The sequence below is a fragment of the Dromaius novaehollandiae genome, chromosome 1 (assembly GCF_036370855.1).
Source record: "Dromaius novaehollandiae isolate bDroNov1 chromosome 1, bDroNov1.hap1, whole genome shotgun sequence".
NCBI classification, from domain to species: domain Eukaryota; kingdom Metazoa; phylum Chordata; class Aves; order Casuariiformes; family Dromaiidae; genus Dromaius; species Dromaius novaehollandiae.
In genome coordinates this window covers 195,399,664-195,417,083 of record NC_088098.1, presented here as the reverse complement: position 1 = coordinate 195,417,083, position 17,420 = coordinate 195,399,664, and the positions used below count along the sequence as shown (strand labels likewise).

General features: G+C 46.5%; 1 protein-coding gene across 2 annotated transcripts in view; it reads right to left on the bottom strand.

The window, feature by feature from the left end:
* KATNAL1 (katanin catalytic subunit A1 like 1) overlaps positions 1–17,420 on the bottom strand; it is a 77,754-nt gene that overhangs the window by 10,731 nt on the left and 49,603 nt on the right. For both annotated transcript variants that reach the window (XR_003260521.2, XR_010387291.1), the window contains exons 11-12: positions 2,316–2,460; positions 1,698–1,838 (exon numbers count right to left, since the gene is read on the bottom strand). The gene's annotated coding sequence lies outside the window, so the exon portion shown is untranslated. The remainder of the gene's footprint in view (positions 1–1,697; positions 1,839–2,315; positions 2,461–17,420) is intronic.

Here is a 17,420-nt window from a genome sequence, read left to right as displayed (position 1 = left end):
TGCAAAGCCTTGGGAAAATGTCAGGGCTCATGGATAATACCTTTCTTCTTGAACTGCGTGAATGCTGGGCTCCTTATCTAATTTACTACACATTAAATATAAAACACCAGCTTACTGTTGTATAATCTCTCCCAGGGGAAGCTAAGCTGTTGTAACATCCTGAAAGATCTGCTGTGCATGCTAGAGGTTACTCCCGCATCACCGGCAATATCACTGCAAGAGCTGTCCGAGCTAAAAAAACAGCAGCAGCAGCAATTTACAAAAATTAGGCTCGCGCCTGCATGATGACAGCCGAGCCCCTGACCTTCTCCAAGCTGTTCTCGGCATGACAGATAGCTGCCATACCGTGTCCCAGCCTCTCCGCAGCACACGGCCCCTGGCTGCTGGTTAGCGGTTTCTGCAAGGGGTCAGTCGCCCCCAGCCCCGACCCCTGGGGGTAGCTAAGGCAGAGGCACAGTGCATGAGAACGTGTAGCCGAGGGACGTGCTGCTGCTGGTGTTTTAACAACGGCCTTTTCACAATATGGTGTCCTCGGGCAGCAGCCTGCATCTCTGGGAATCCAGGGCCAGCAGGGGAACGGCCAGCAGGAGCATGGCACGGACCGCTGCCGCTTTCCTCTTCCCCCAGCTTGGGCAAAATCCTCCTGGTTTTGCTCATCTTTGGACACTTCAGGCGCTATTGGGTGCCCAGCTGTGGTATGGGGCTTTGTGAACACCTACAAAATAGCCCCTGTTTTGGAAAGAGTCTGAGTTAGCTGCAGCTACATGTTTTAGCTGCAGGGGAGAAATGGAGGCAGCGTGCAGGGGCTACACAGCAACTGCTACACCCCCAGTCAAGGCTGGAGGAAGGGGGGTATGCTTATCCCTACCTTAGCTATAGGGAACTGTGGCACTACTTTTTAGTGCAGTCAGTGATGGATAGATTTCCGGTCCCAAATCTGAACCATTTTCCTATGAAGCTTTTTTGGGGGGGTCGTGGGTAGCAGCATTTGCAGACTACTTAGAGGTCATGTTAGATCTGTGTTGTGGCAGTGGCAGTCAGAAATAAATATCAGCTACCACAGCGTTCAGCCCCCAACAGTGAATTTCTCCTGCATTCCCCCCTGACCATCAGCCCCAGTGGAGGTGATGTGACTCTGCAAGCCAACCCCCATCCGCTGTAACAGCCCTACCACTGGTTTTGGTGGCAGCCACTACAGCTTTCTCTTTCCCTTTGCAAACTGCACCTGCACTCAGATATGGCGAGAGGACAAGAACAACAGAGAAGACAACGCGTTGGAGCAGCTGCTGCCAAAAGGATAGTTTCTGATGCCGCTTCCTTCTGCGTAGCCTCAGTTCTAGGTTGAAGAAGCAAACGTCAGCTGTTGAGGAGAGGAGCGTAACCTGGCGTGGCCAGCAGCAGTGAGCGCGGCACTTGGGCAGGGCTGGCCCGCAGGAGCCCTCGCCTGTTCGCAGGTGTGTGGCAGTCGCTGCGCAGACACCTGCAGCTCTGCTGGCGGCCCATCTGCTGCCAACCAAAGCACCCCAAGCTGGCTGAGCGCGGGAGCTGCTGGCATAAGGATACTTCTGCACCATTACAGGGAACCGCTACCGTGTCTAACAAGGCTGGCCAGCACTCGGGCAGTTAGCAATTGCTCTCTATCCAAAGGATCTCCTAGTAGGCAAAACCTAAATGTCTCTGATTTGCCATATACTCACTTTTGACAGCCAGAAGGTATACTTCTTGCTTATGCTCCGTGGTCTGGCCTCAGTTCATTGAAGGTAATAAGGCCAATGTCAGCAGGGTTTAGCTGGAGAAGTTTGGACGGTAGAAATTTCATGGACTCTCACCTGGTTTCCCTAAAGTAAAAGAAACAAGGTGTTTGCCAGTACAGTTATCAAAGAGGATATCAGCATGTCATCATTCCTTCTGTGCTCAGAGATTTCAGTTCCCATCTTCCCATCTCACTTTCCCACCTTCCTCCGCGACTCCCTGGCTGCTCATGCTTTTTATGACACAGTCGGATCATGGAAACCAGTGCTGCAAGTGCCAGCCCAGGGCAGCGGGCCTTGGGGGACGGGGTGCGGACGGGGTTGTTACGTCGCAGGCTGAGTCAGCTGAGCAGCACCGACCCACGGTTATAATTGCTCTCCTGCATTTTGCACGACAGCTGTGACACTGAGCAAGGCACAGGACGTACAAGATCACAGCTTGTCAGGACATGTCCAACAACCCACAAGGTGGCAAACCCTAAATGACAGTCACCCCTATGTATTAACCAGGATGTCTTGTGGAGCTATGATGAATGACGAAAATGCTTTGGACACAGGCCTCACCTGACATTTGCTTCTTGTTGGTTCATGCTGCATGGTAAAACTACAGTGTTGCCATGGTTTTCTGGGCTTCATGGGGTGTTTTTACTTGGTAGTGTTAGTTTTTCATACTCTTCTCGTCTTTACTCTTTAAATAGGTTGAACAAAGCTGTTTAAAATGAGGGATATATTTGTAAAAATATTCTAAAACTATTATTCATGATACACAGAGTGACAGATGTTCTCAGGGAGATGTCAGGTGTAGTACAAGGACTGTCTCTGAAAGGCATTGATAGAGTTGTGTCTTAAAGTCATGCTGGGTTATTCTGCAAAATGGTTGTAACTTCTTGAGTTATCAAACTGCATCATGGCTGCTTTCCCTGCCTGTGAAGTTCAAAAGCCTAGCAGAACCTGTTCACGCCATCTGTGTTTTTGTGAATTTATAAAACTTCTTCTAGTGCCTGGCCAACCGGAGAGCTCTACAGATCCTTTGCAGTTCTCAGAGTTTTAAAAGCAATAACAGACAGGCTTTCATAGTATAGCAGCACTTTACTAATAGGCAAGAATCATTTAAAAAACCCAAATTAATATGTATATATTTGTTTCATATCTGAAAGCATAAACAGCAGAGGGTTGAGTTGAAGGACAAAGGACATTTCAGTTCCCAAAAGCTTCTGATTCTCTGCAAAAATCTGTAATTGTAACTGGCCTGATCTTCTCATGGGTGTTTGAAAACCTGTAGCCTGGAGGCATGAGAGGGACTGATGGCACTCAGTCCTCACGGGCCGAAATTTGTGCTGTCTGGTGACAGGGGCTGTGACATGGGATTCAAGCAACAACTGCTGCTCCCAGGGGGTTGTGGGATGGGTAAAGCTACACACTAGTGTGACCACCAGGACCATCAAGAAGCGATGAAGCAGCAGATGAAGAAAAGCCCTGTTGGAAAATGCTTTCCAGGAGCAATGTGCATGCACAACCTCCTTCTCTACTAGTTCTGTAGCTTGCCAGGGCACAGCAAGGCCCAGATCCACCATGCTGGGTTTTTCTTCTATGTCTATATTGAACTCTTGCTTGGCCAGCTCCATGGTAATGATCTCCTCATGGCCTCTCTTCCCTCGCTGCTCATCCCAGAGAAATGCTTCCCACTTCTTAGTAAACTCCCATTTGCTCAGTAGCTTTCACAAGAGCTTCAGGAGTTTCTCTTCTTTTTTTCCTCCAGTCCCACATCTCCAAATATCAGGTGATACTTAATGCAAATACCTTTATAGGTCAGGTCACTTTAGATGCTGAATTGTTGGAGATGAGAAAAGTAACAGGTAGTTATTACGTCTATTCAGTTTCTATGATAGCAAAAAGATTTTCCATGAGGCTCCAATTTGGAGACGCCACCTCCAGAGCAGTTCCCAGGCTCTGCTCTCCCCTTCCAGCCTTTTCATCTATGTGCCTTTGGCTTCAGGACCTGTCAGACTGCCAGACACTGCTAGTGATGGAGTTGGCTGACAGCTTGTTGTCTGGAATATGATATATGCAGTTCACCAGTCTAGCATCTCAGCTTGGGAGACTGGTACAGAGCAGAGGCCACAGGACTGAAGTACTGCTGAGTAGCAATTTGGGAGGACCATGTGGAGGAATAGTAGATAGCATTTGTGCCCTTAAAAGCAGTCTCACTGGTAGAGGACACCGCCTGAATCTCTATGACCAAACAGCAAAAAGGCTATCATATTGCAAAGATGTGAGAACCCCAACAAGAGATGAAATGCTGTTATTCTTCGTGACATTATGCAGGGCTGAAAGTGCATAATCACATATTTAAAAACCAGGGAGAGCTTTGCCTTGCAATGGTGGAATAATTTCTGTATGTAAAATTTGATTTCATGTACCCTGTGGACAAGCTCAAGTTTGCTTCCCCATTAATGTCATTTTACAATGAATTAAAGCATATTGGGTGTGAGGGCTACCAGTATTTCTGCTTCATTAGGAGAACTGTGTGAGAGACAGCTTTCCCTGGAAACAGCCTACTGCTGCAGCAGCAGCAACTTTGGATATCCTCCAAAATGTTATTCTGAGATTTCTACTGATAAAAAACGTATCTGTCAGGTTTGTACTGAAGTACCTTTCACTGAAATAGCTTTTCTAGATGTAGCCCAATATTCTCAGCTTTATTCTCAGCCCTATTGCACTAATAAGGCAAATTAGTTATTTTCTTGACCAAAACACAGGTTGTCTTTGAGAACTGAATAGTGATGTGCTCTTCTCTCTGTAAATGGTAAGGAAAGCCTTTCTGGAGCCCTGCAAGGCTGGCCCTGGAGCACATAACATGGTAGGTGCCATTGGAGAAGGGGAAGGAGCCTCCGACAGCACAGGAGGGAAGGTCAGCAAACAAACTGGTAAATGCTGTTTTGAACAGATGTGAGGGTGTTGGAGAGGTGTCTGGAATTGGAGAAAGGAAGAAGCAAGTGGGAGAGAACAAGGAGCATGGATGCCTTCAGTAGCCTGGCCACTGCAAATCTAGTTGTGGTGTTCTTGCTTTTCCACCCAAGGTGACTGCTCTTTTGCAGGAAGAGGAACTCTTCAGTTCCCCAGGAACAAAACAGGACTCTGAAAGAGGAGTAGGTGAGGATACCGGCACATTGTGTCAGGAGTAGGCCTCTAAAAGTCAACTTCTTAAAGTACACTCAGCATCAACACCAAAAAGGGTTACTGCCATGGGTCTGGTCTAGGCTGGTTCCCCCTCTAATCCCCTAGTTAGTGTCTCATTCTCCAGCTGGCAAGGAAAGACAGTATACCATCATCAACACCATTAACTCACCAAGCTTACACATGTACCTTAGGATGAGCTGAAACATGTGATGGAGGTGTACCTCTTTTCACTGATGACAGGGAGAATCCAACAAGACAGTTCAGGCCTGATGCCCTGCCTCAGAGAGCTGGTGTAAGGTGAGACGAAATCCGTCTCATGCATCAACTCACGTGGCCCCAATAATCTTGACTAATGACCAGCGTAGTGATGCTCACTAGTGTCCTCTTCGTCACTGCTAGTAGTCTGAGCATTAGTAAGGATCAAAGGCCAGGACGTCACAGGCCTGGAGCTTCAGTGGCCAGTTCTGACTACAGGGCCTCAATGCACTGCTCCCAGCAGTGCTTGTAGGCATCTGGTACGTCTCAGGACAAACAGCTGTCAAAGATGCAGCTCCACCTCTAGCTCCTTTGTGCATTGGCCTTGTCCAAAGTGAAATACAGCTTGACAGGCCAAGAATATGTTGTTTCCTTCAGTAAAAGTGGTGCTGCAGGAGAATGGGGTTTTATCCTTTCCCTCAATGTCAATAAGCCATCTTCATAGCCTGGGCTTCAAGAGATCATGGCATTTGCCACCTGCTGCTATTGCCCTACAGATTACTTCAAACATGTCACAGATTCACAGAATAACTGAGGTTTGAAGGTACCTCCGGAGGTCATCTGGTCTCACCCCAGGACCATGACCAATTTGAATATCTCCAAAGATGGAGTCACTACTACCTCTCTGGACAACTCATGCCAGTGTTTGACCACCCTTATGGTGCTGAAATGATGTGTAATATCTAAACAGAATGTCCTGCATTCCCTATCATCCTTTCACCTAGCACCTTCAAGAAAGGCCTGGCTCCATCTTCTCTGTAACCTTCCATTAGGTAGTCTGCTGGCAGAAATGAAGTCTCCCTTTTGCCTTCTCTTCCAAAGGCTGAATAAGCCTAGCTCTCTCAGCATCTCCTGGTACTTCATGTGCTCCAGCCCTCTGGCCATCTTGGTGACTCTCCACCAGATTCACTCCAGTAACATCAGTCTGGCAACCCTTCTCTCTCTAGATCAGCACTCCTCTCCCCTGCTTTTATTCCTCCCTGGAAAGAAAGACATCCTTCCACACAGGTCCAATAAGAAGCCCACTGAGTAAGCACAGAACTGAGCGTGCCTTTGGTATCTGGTTCCTGGAGCACCCAAGCGCCAGTGGGCAAGGTCCAGCACTGCACTAGCAGGTCAACAGGGAGTAAGGAGACACCTTGTCACCCTTGCTGTGAGAGCAGCAGCAGCACAAACGGGTTAGCAACAGCAGAAACTACCATCTAAATGAGAACACTTAGGATGGGAGCTGAAGCCCTCCCAAGCTTCAATGCATTTAGCCCTCCCAAAAAGCTGGCATGCCTGTTTTACAGATATAAAAGTGAGGAACAAGGAGATTAAGGAACTTCCTTTATATCTCATGGAAAGCCTTCAAAGACCAGGGGACTTGAATGCTGCCTCTCCTCCTGCACCAGAACCCCGGGCAATGGCCGTGCTTCCCTTGAGCTGCCTCAGAGATTTCAGTTCATTTGGGTTCAGGCCACTGTCTCCCCTGTCTCTAATACAGAAAGATGTAGCTTATGCTGAGGATACATACTGAGTGTGTCGCTAGCCATCTTTGCCCTTGCAGCAAAGGCGGCTAACACTATTGTTGCCAGCAGGTTGAGGGAGTTGATCCTCCTCCTCTGCTCAGTGCTGGTGAGGTCACATCTGGACTGCTTTGCCCAGTCCTGGGCTCCTCAGCACAAGACAGACATGGACACACTAGAGTGAGTCCAGTGAAAGGCCACAAAGATGATTAAGGAGCTGGAGCACCTCTCCTATGAGGAAAGGCTGAGAGAGCTGGCACTCTTCAGCCTGGAGAAGAGAAGACTGAGGGAAGATCTTATCAATGTGTATAAATATTTGAAGAGAGGCAGTAAAGAAGATGGAGCCACTCTTCTCAATGGTGCCCAGTGATAGGGCAAGAGGTAATGAGCACAAACTGAAATACAGGAAGTTCTGTCTGAGCATAAGAAAAAAATCTTCTCGCTGTGAGGATGGTTGAACAGTGGAACAGGTTGCCCAGAGAGGTTGTGGAGTCTCCATCCTTGGAGATACTCAAAACCCAACTGGACAGGTCCTGGACAACCTGCTCTAGCTGACCCTGCTTGAATAGGGGTGTTGGGCTAAACAACCTCCAGAGGTCCCTTCCAGCTTCAACTATTCTGTGACAATGGAATTAGAGTATTTAGGAAAACCCATCCTGCCTGTGAAAGATTTTGCATGCAGAAGAGACGCAGCATAAAGCCAGGGGAACATTCGTATATGCAGAGCCCTGATGGTAGAACACAGTTTGCAGGACTGATCTAATAGAATCCAGCTGCGGGATGACCCCAGGAAAGATCAGAGGTTGCCTTCAGCCTCCGCCAAGCCTGGTGGCAGAATTTAACAAGGGTCTTCCAAGCACAGCTATGCAATACATCAGTAACTCAGCCTCTCTGTAGTGCATACCCCAGCCTGCTCCTGCACATCAAACAGCTTCTCAACATGCGCCTCTGGTTCAGAGCTTGCCCACCACAGAGGTGCCATCACAGCTCAAAGAAAATAGTCACAGTGTAGGCTTATAATAGGCTCTGAAGTGGAAGAAACTGTTTTCTCAGCATTTTATTTCAACTAATGTGTTCAGGCTCGTATCGCACTGTGTTAATAATGCTGCCCTGGTTTGTAATTCTGCTTTCATGTTGGCTTCATTTTTGTCTTTTTAATACCACTATCTAGCCTTCTGGTTTTTAAATGTGGGACCTATTTTTCTGTCTGCTGTAGCGGAAAGAGCTAATTTGGTCCTTCTGTGTATAAGCAACAGGACTGTGAAGTGGAATAGAAGGTGATTTTATCTCTATGTACATCCTTGGTCAGATTGACACTAGAATACTGCATCCTGCTGAGGTGCCCATATTTTAAAGAGGACATCAAAAAATGGAGAGGGTGAAGAAAAGAGCCATAAAAATGGCTTGAGAGCTGAGGAAAACCACTTACAGGGAGAGACTTCTAGAGGTCAACCTCTGTAACTTGTCAAAAGGAAAACTGAGAGGTGATTTGATGATGTGTGTAAGTACATGCGTGGAGAGAAAATCCAGGATGTTAAGGGGTACTAAAAATTTTGTCTAAGAAAGGCACACAGAGAGCCAGTGATGGGTGGCTGAGGAAACACTGAGTTGCATTAGAAAGTAGGCATTTGTTTTTAACCATGAGGACGATAACTGTTGGAACTGGCATGGATGCAGACCTGAGAGCCTGCAAGAGCAACAATTATGCTTAGTGACCATAATAAAGAATAGGCTTAGTTAATGCCTTTCAGTTTGCCCATTCTCTTCATCATTATAACAGTTAATGATGGTTAACTGTCAAGACAAGTTTGAATGCTAATTCTGCATTTCAAGAAAGAGGTTAGGCAACTGGGGAGAACAAAAATCAAAGTGAGTTTGCCCAAATACAACCTGGGAAGTGATAGAATCTGGCTTCATCAAAACAAAACTCCAAATCCCATTTTATATGACCTTTTTTCTGGTCACTCATCACATTCTCAGACAAAATGCTCAGAGAGGTAACTCAATCCCCTAAACTATTAATAAACTGTTAGTAGCATAAGTGGTCACTTCAAGTTTGGAGATGACATATGGGAAGGGAGATTTGAGGTTCCCAGACACACATACAGACAAGGGCAAACTCCATGAGGCTGCTCACACATAAACACCTTCAGGGCCTCAGAGCCAGAGGGCAAATGTAGCCACTCCATCTGGTTCCCATATCTCTACACAAAAATGCTCTGGTCAGCACAGTCATACCCTGAGAAACTCTTCTGACCGGAGTTGGTTCCATACTTCCCATTAACATTTTTCTGGGAGAGAAGAAAAATGTCATTGAACCTCTGCAAATGAACTTTTCCTATTGCCTTTGACGGTGATTGTCAGGAGCAGCTCAATAAAGAGCCTCATAAACTCATGTCTTTGGTATATGTGAGAAGGGAGTAAAGGTTGTCATGCCCAAATCATCACAGAAATCATCAAAAAATAGGTCTGGAAGATCACCTAATCCATTTCCCCATTCACAGGTGACTTGCTCTTCCAGTGTCATTCCTGGGGGGATGTATTTCTAGTTTAGTTAGACAGACATCACTATGATGGCATCTCCACAACATTTCCAGGCATTTTTTTCCTGCTAAGAAGTTTGTATTCTTCCCCTTGATGTTTAACACAAATGTCGCACTGATTAATTTGAGGCCATATACCCATCTCTTACCCACAGTGGAGGCAGAGAAGGGTATACCCTCTTCTTTTTCTTCTCTACACCTTTTATCTTCTCTAAATTTTAATAATTTTTCTGTTTTTACATTTTTAAAGGCTGTTATCATAAGCTTAAGCTTTTCCTTTTCAAACTACAGCAACCCTCATTCTGACCACCTTTCTCCACAGGCCATGTTTCTCTACCTCTCTTGTGTTTCTTACTGCTTCCCTTTGAAATCCCTCAGATCCAACCCTGTTTTCTTGAACTGCAGTGCCAAGGCTGCAGACAGACCCCTGGGAGCATCAGCAGCCGAGGGCCAAGCACACGAGATCCTCTTTCCTTCAGGAGAGCACAATGCTGATTCCTCACGTCCAGCTTATGATCCTCTGTGACACCCAGCCCCTTCCCTGCAACCCTGCTCCAGATCAAGTCATTTCCTCATCCTGTACATGTATGGTTAATATATCCCCGATTGCACAACTTCTTATTAGTAAACATGGACCTTTTAAATAGCTCCTACACATCTGCATCAGAAAAATATCATGTCAGAAAGCTGCAATAGAAGCTTCCAATTAAGCTCACTTTGTAAATCACCCATGGCTTCTAAACAAGCCTGGCTCATACACATTCATCTTGGTTTTTATCATGGTGGATATTTGCAGTCAGCACTTTGCACACAAACTTTTGCTGTTGTTTTAAAGCTAAAGCTGTTTAGAGTGAAAGCCATATACTAAAGAACCGCAAGCTTGAGGCCTGTAATTGCATACAGCCTTAAACTGCCTTAGCTGCTATAAGCACAAATTTAAAGGTTGTTGAGCATTTAAAGTGACTATTAAGCTCCTTTTAACTCTTAAAACTTTCTCAAGTGCTTATGAATCTTGAAACAAGTTAGAACACTTTCTTTTCCTGATGATTTCTTATTCCCTTAAGGGCATATTTTTGCAGATGGCCACATTCAGGAGGACTCAATTAGCTCTAGGAGGCAAGTGGTCTTCAAGCATGCAGGGCTCAGCAAGATATCGACCCCTTCCCAAATGAGTTCTTTTGCTCTGCAGCCTCTGTACAGTTAAGAAATTTCAATATTTATGAATCTAGTTCAAGCACCACATCCCAAGGAACTCTAAATCAAAGGAGTTATAAGCTCTGTGTACACAGCTTATAAAATCCAGTTCAAGGGAGTTCTGCTGGCTGAGCACATGGGCCTCTGTAAACTCAGTATCTGCATGTTCCTCTCCATACAGGAAAATTACATGGAAAAATCTGAAGATTAAATAAAAACCAAGCATTGAGTAAAAACCAAGGCTTAAATATAAATTTATAATGAATCGTAAGAGACTGGAGGAGATATTGAAACATTTGTTTCATAGTGTGCAAAACTTGTTCTCAAGGAGAAAATGAATTTGTCTCAAGGTAAAAACAAATTTTAAGAGCACAGCTTTCAGAAGACACAAGTGGTCCACTTCTGTGTCCTGTAACAACGGCAGCTTTTGTCTTCATGAACAGCATGGCCCTGCCCAGCTGCCAGGTCCCCCAAGCACTCGGACCAGCACTGGGCACTGCCCGGCTGTCAGAGGAGCTGTCCTACAGCAACGGTCTGGACAACTTCTTTCAACAAAGGCCGTATCTGATCTCAGGCTCTTGGAGCAGATTGTCTGTACATTGCTAACGAACATCGAGGACAGCTTTAGCCAATGAGTCGTTGACACTGACTGGCTGTGTCCATGCTAAATCTCCCGTTGCTGTTCTTGCCTCTTCCTTTTGCCCATCTCAGCTTGTCTTGTTGACATCGTGGGGGTTTTTTATTTAGCCTGGGAGTGCTCCAGAGCATTTACTTTGTGCCTATGCAGCGCCTAGCGCCATAACACCACTGATCTGACAGATCCTCTCTGAGGATACACTATGGCCATAGGAACATAAATCTCCTTAGCAATAACCCTGTAATGAGACTATTCCCTTCTTGGAGAAGTGTGAGAAAAGAATTATTCCCCTTTTTTTCAGCCCAACTCCTGCCTTAATATCTTCCATGGACACAGGTGGTGGGACAGCTACGCCATGCAGTCACTGAATCTCCCCATCCCTGGCCATTCCCCTTGGGTTTGTGCCTAATCCTGCTGCAATGGGAGATGTGTGGGAGCGTGCAGCCTGGCAATAAATGTCAGGCCCAGGAGGAGGGTCAGAAAGATTTCTGATCCCTGGGAAGTGACATTTTTTCATCTCTCTCATGCTTCCAACTGCCCCTTAACTGGTAATGGTGGCATTTCCTTTGTAATGCTCTTTTTCCTCAAAGCATGCCCTGCGTGGCAAGGAGAAGGCAAAGCCCCCATGCTGCTGCACAGCGGCTTTTTGACTGTTGGCCTCCATTGGCACACTCCTCATTTGTGGGCACAGCATTGAATGACAAGGCAAGGACACTTCTCAATAGAGGCACCTGCTGCAGCTGCTTGCAATGTGCAGCTAATTCTTTTCCCTGCTTCAGTGTTCCCTTTTACGCTGTGCATTTGGCTCAGGGATTGATCTTGCATGCAATAGCTTTGGTGTTTGAGGTTTCGTGGTGAGCTGGAAAATAGGGACTGGGAAAACAAAAATAATGAGCCTTAAGAAAAGAATCTGTCCATAAACCGTGTGGCATTATTTCATTCCCAGCAGCTCACTCAGCAGCTCTGATGGCCCTGCTGGTGGCTAGCTTTAATTTCCACCTTGGGCTTTCTGAACAGAAAGGGAAGGAAAGCTGAAAGGCTGGAAGTCTTCAAGCATGGAGGAATCCCAGTGGATTTGCTGCAGAACACTGCTATAGAGGACAGTTTTCCTCCAGTTAGCTCAGAAGAAATCAGGGCTTCTTATCCCATGAACACTTGCTCTAGCAGAGCCCAGGAGCACCAACTCAGCCTGCTGAGCCAAATGACTTTGCAGGGGCAGAACACATGCTTTAAGGGTATTTGCTGGGGCAGAGTCAAAGGATCTACTGGGAGGGAGGGGAAACTACTACACCATGCAGTTGCTGCTCCTCTTCTGGAGGATGAATCTTCTGTCCCTGGCTATTTTCTTTGGGTTTGCACTACCAGGGGAAGACAGGTGGGAGCAGGCAGCCTGGCAATAAACATTTAGTTCAGGAGAACGCCTGGCCATCCTCTTACCACTGGCCGCAAAATGTTTCCAGCACACTTCAGAATCAATTTCAAACCTCTAGTAAGAGACCAAAATCTAATGTGCTTCAGGGAGAGACAATGAGACATCTAGTTCTCTGAAGCAGCGGGGGCATTTCTGGAATAAATTCCCACACCCCAGTTATAGATCACAACTGATCTGTGTGAGCAGGGGAAGGTGAGGGGACTGAATCCTTCACAGTCCAAATCTAGGGACTGGCTTTACCATGTACTAGCAAAACCCACCAGCTATGAGAAAAAAAAGTTCAACCACCAAAGCCATATAAACTGTGAACCTGTTGTCCCAGAGCACAGACCACTTCTGGAGCAGCCATCATTTCAATTTCAGTGCATTTGGTGCAAATAACAGCACTTCCCTCCACCCTCTCCAGGAGCACCCTCAGCCCTGTGCAGGGTTAGCTGTAGATCTAGCTGGAAATGAGCTTCATAGGATGAGGGAGATCCGGCAGTTTTCATGCATCACCTCAACTGCATTACGTGGCACCTCCTCTCCTGAATCTTTGTCCCTTTTACAAGGCAGAATGATAAGACTTGAACCCAAGTGATTTTTATGCTGGTTGGAGAACCAACACAGCCTCCATATATTCTTCCAAAGCTCCACAACTTGAGAGGAAGGTGCCAAAAATTATATATCAAAGAGGAAAAAAAAAGAAAAGGTTTCCCAGCTCTGCAGGCAATGAAAAGAAGCCATGAGGCATACACTTATAAAATAAAGCATGACACAAAGAAACACCTCTTTCTGACTCTGCCTTCTCCCTTCTCCTCCGCCTCCTGAGGCTCAGATCTGTTAAGAAGTTTTTTTAAGGATGCAGCAGACATGGGGCAGTGTCCATCTCTTATCATGTCTACTAACCTGGTCATTGCACGGCAGGGTATTGTCAGAGAGACACTGACCCCGGCAGGACCATGCCGATATTACATGAGTAGGAATCAGATACACAGTATAAGCCAGGCTGTCTACCAGCCTTCCCACTTCCCAGCATATTTCCACAGCAGATCCATCCAGCAACAGACAGGCAAGAATGGTCCTCAGGAAAGATGACTGTGTTTTGGTATTGATATCCAGGGTAAAGATGCTGTAGAAATTACGCAAGGAAGTATCTGTACAAGAACAGTCAGAGTGCTGGACTTTCAACCTTCCTTGGGATCCCTGCTTAACTCACAGATTTCTTGTGCCTTTCTCTCTCCTGCTAAAGAAAGAATCCACTCTCTGCTGTCTCCTGGCAGATCCTACCTAATTAGTACTAGTATCTACAGTTCCCATCTCTGTCCTGTCCCATCTCCCTCAGCTCACAGTGTTTGCTAGGAGGTGCCAGGATGAAGACGCATAGCCTTGGTGTTTCTGTAGTATTGACAGCCTCACTGCTTAGGGTGTCTTGGTCCCAGTTTGCCAAGCTGGGCTAACCTTGGTTCAGCAGAGACTAAACCCAGGAGCCTTGTAGAAAGCAAGGAGGGGATTTAACTGTCTACAGAGGAGAACTACAGCATGACAGATCTTGGGACTGACTTAAATTGGAGGGCTGTCAAAAGTGTGTGTGCTCCATGTGTGCGGGAAAAGCACTCGAGATACCAAGGGATCGTGAGATGTCTGAAGGTAGACAACAATCAGGCAGCAATGCTGGAGGGACAGTAAAGGCATCTGGGGCAATGAGGAGAAACAGACAGACACAAAGGTTCTTCTCTCCTGAAATTCGACATCTGAGCTGCTTCGACATCTGAGCTGCTCCCTTGACTCCTTGTATAATAAATGGCACTCCAGAGGCCCCATTCATCTGACCCTGGAGAAGGCATCTAAAATGTGTCAGAAAAGCCTCCTCCTAAACTTGCTTGTTTCCCTCTGCTGACTCTACAGGGAGTCTGGGTGACTGGCTCAGGCCCACATACCTGCAATTAGATGAGAGGAAACCCAGCCTTGGCCCCCTAAAGCAGCCATGGGTTCCTAACTTGGAGCATTTGCATCATCACCCCAGGACTCACTCCACCAACATGAATTTCTATCTCCATCCTCCTCCCTGTCCTCTCACACAGTCCTCCCCTGAGCTTATTCAATGATATCTCAAGCAAGTTTGATTCCCGCTTGGAAGGCTGTGCAGTGTATTCTGTCACGTGTATCCAATCACAAGCTTGTTCCTGTTGGTTACCAAATCATGCCAAGGATTTTTTTTTAAGTGTGAGGAAGTTTCTTTGTCTTCTTAAGACAGCACTAGACCATGAGAGGAAAATACTGGCCAGCCAGGCTGCAGATAACTCTTTGCGGAAGAAATCAGGTATAAATTACGACTGGCTGGGAAGAAAAGTCTTTGAGAAGCAGAATTGCTTGGGTCTCTAGTAAGAGGTTAACTTTGCAATTAAGCTGTGGAAGCCTAGAGCCAGCAGCTGGGGCCTGCTGACACACTGAAGAGCAGTCCCAGCAGAGCAGCGTAACTGAAAAACCACTAGACTGTCTCTGCCACCGAGGAACAGAAGTGTGATAGCTTTTTCCCCACCTTACCTGTAACAAACACCACCAGAAATGACGGGAATCTGCTGACCAAACTCAGTCTAAATGGCTCATTTTTTTGCATAACAGTATTTCTGGTTGCTTTTCACCAAAACATGTTTGTCTTTGGGGAAGGGAGGGTGCATATGTGCTTGTGTTTGTCACTCCTGGATTTCCCAGGTGTGGGCTGAGTGCTTTCTGCACCCTTAAAGAAGGCCCTGAATTCCCCTCAGTCTGACCATTGACTTGCAGCTGTCATTGTGGAAGATGAATTAAGTCAGAGTTGAAAAAAACATAACCCAAGAAACAGAAACTACCGCAGGAAACCACCTGAGCATGTGCACTGACTGTGCGAGGGGGCTACAGGGAAGCCCCACAGCGCAAACCTGGCTCCCACAGCTCTCACACCAGCCCTTAGCAACTGTGCAACTGCTTGGGCAACTGCTGAGGTGAGCAGCCCTGTCTGCCCTCCATTTTGGGTTGTGTCTGTTAACCCAGACCGCTAATATTGTCCCACATGACCAGAGGGCAAGGCTACAGCAAGATTTCTGCTGCTCAGGCCAGGATGTCACTCTAGTGTCCTTCTCCTCCCACAAATGTACCTTAAAGAAAAATGGTGCTCAGCAGAAGGTCATATCCACCTGGCCTCCGGCAGAAAGATACTAAAATTGAAGGTCTTGGCACAGCCAGCATGTTTGTGGCACCACTCACATGTGGCTGCAGGTTGGACATCTCTCTTGCCCTCGCTGTAGTGGAGAGTGAAGGGATGGATGTGGACCCGAGTCTGTGAGAGCAAGGATTATGCTTCGTGACCATAATAAAGAACAGGCTCAGTTAATCCCTTTCTGCTTGCCCACTCTACATCATCACTGCTTTCTTATAGATCCATTCATGGAGATACTGAGAGAGAGGTGGGCCAGGGAGGACCTCAGGGATGTGGATGCTGCAGAGCTGGCCTTGCTAGGACTCTGTCCTCCCTGCCCACCACTGCTCTGCAGTAAGGCTCAGTAATGGGGCTCTTTGAGACCTTCCCAAGTAGCACGTTCAGTTGTACATGCGTTTGCAGCTTCATCATGATACCCGCAGAAAATATCAGGCCCTCAGGCTTTGTCAAGGGTGAGAGGAAACTCCTTTAAAGACAGGCAAGGCTGCTTTTACTAGTGGTGCAGAGAGAGCCTGGGAAGGTGGGAGTCTGGTGCTAATCCAAGGTGATATGTTTTGGAGGACTGACGGTGGGAATGACATAAAGAAAGTTAATGATAAGCTGATAGGATGTTGCATTTCCCTCAGGGAAGAGCTATTTTGGTACTGAGATGCATGGGATACACAAATGAGGGCAGTGCTGGTAATTTCTATCTGGGAGATTTCTGGAGATCGAGACTAGACAACAGTGCCATGTGTAGTGCCAAATGCTTAACTGTTCCCTTTGAGAGGCTGCAGCTGGGTTTTGTTTCTGGACAGTTCAAGAGGAAGGAGCATGCCCTAGAGAGCCGTACAAAGCCCGGGTCCTGCACAGAGTGATTTGGTACTCATGCCAGTGAGGAGCTGAGCACAAGCACTGGGACAACCCAGGCCTGGTTGGCCTCTGTGAATACACATGGGATAAAGTCAAAAGAGATGGGGAAACTGGGAAGACAGGTAGATCCGATCCATCCCATTACTCCACACTCACACTGACTGCTGATTACTTGTGGCTGTGCTGACCATGGAGCTTATTAGCAGGTCCCAGATCTCTTCTTTCTCTTTTTTCTGGGCAGCATCCAAAAATTCTCAGAAAACAATGTTGTTTTAAACCATGTGCATGAGAACGTGTGTGTGTGCATCTTGCTGCTTCCCTTGTAAGCAGAATTTCCAAATCTTGTCTCTTGTCTTTCCTTGAAGAGCTTCTGTATTTCCCCCCTTCCTCTGTGCTTCCTGCTGCCTGCAACCGTCTCAGTCATCTCCATAAGTCCTAATTGCTGTCCAACAACAATATATCTAAGTCTTCCACCCTCCCATAGGTTATACAACCAAATACATGGTTTATTTGCTTGATTATAACAACACACCAGGACAGTGATTTCTTTTGTCCTTGCCTTTATGGGTACTTGCCATGTGTGGCTTATGGACCCAGTGTGCACAGTTCTGCAGGTCTGCAGAAACAAACAGGTGCAGGTGGAAAGAAAGATTGCTATTAAAAAGTCTAAAGGAGCTTGTACAGTCTAACAAAGCACAAAAGCATTGTTTTATATAATGACTATACATACATCCAGGGATGTAGGATAAATATCAGAGTAAGAAGATCTAGAGGATGCTATTAGCACAAGATCAGATGGATGCAAATCCAGAATGAACAGATTCAGATTAGAAACTTAAAAAATGTTTGCAGACCTTGTGTCAGAGCACAAGACATCTGGATACACCGAA